This window comes from Saccopteryx leptura, chromosome 1, assembly GCF_036850995.1.
Source record: "Saccopteryx leptura isolate mSacLep1 chromosome 1, mSacLep1_pri_phased_curated, whole genome shotgun sequence".
Taxonomy (NCBI): Eukaryota; Metazoa; Chordata; class Mammalia; order Chiroptera; family Emballonuridae; genus Saccopteryx; species Saccopteryx leptura.
Window position 1 is genome coordinate 287271087 of NC_089503.1, and position 626 is coordinate 287271712.

Here is a 626-nt window from a genome sequence, read left to right on the forward strand (position 1 = left end):
GAAGTGGATCGGCGGCGCGCGGTATGCTGGTAAATGTAGTTGTGGTTCTCCCTAGACGGCGTGTCCTGGGCGCCCCCCAGCGGGCCTTTCTGGCTTTGCACCAGCCGACCAGGAGAGTGAGGCTTGGCGGAAACCAAGTGAAAAATTAGGGATGGATGTAAGCATGTGGACTTGGGAGATTGAGCTGAGAGCAGAAAGGGGTGATGACCATCGCCTCCGTTATACCCCTCACGCCTCTTTTAAAAAGCTTTCCCCACACATTATGTTCCTCACTTTTCTAACCATACAGTTTTAAACAAGTTGATACCACAGTGCTACTTATTATAATATAATTTCATTCATTATTCAAATATTTGTTGAGTGTTTATCATATGCTAAGACTATGTTACATGCTTAATGACAAGGACTGCATTCTCTACCCTCGTAGAGAAGACAGATAATAAATAAATGGCATAGGTCCTTTCAAATTGTGAAGCGTACTATGATGTAACAGAAATTAAAATGATAGTGCAACCTTGGGAGGGGTGGGTTGTGAGGATTACTGCAAGATTGCGGAAGGCCTCTCAGAGGCAGTGATATCTGAGCTGAGATCTCATTGATGAGCAGAAAGTCCCTTCAAGAGCCCA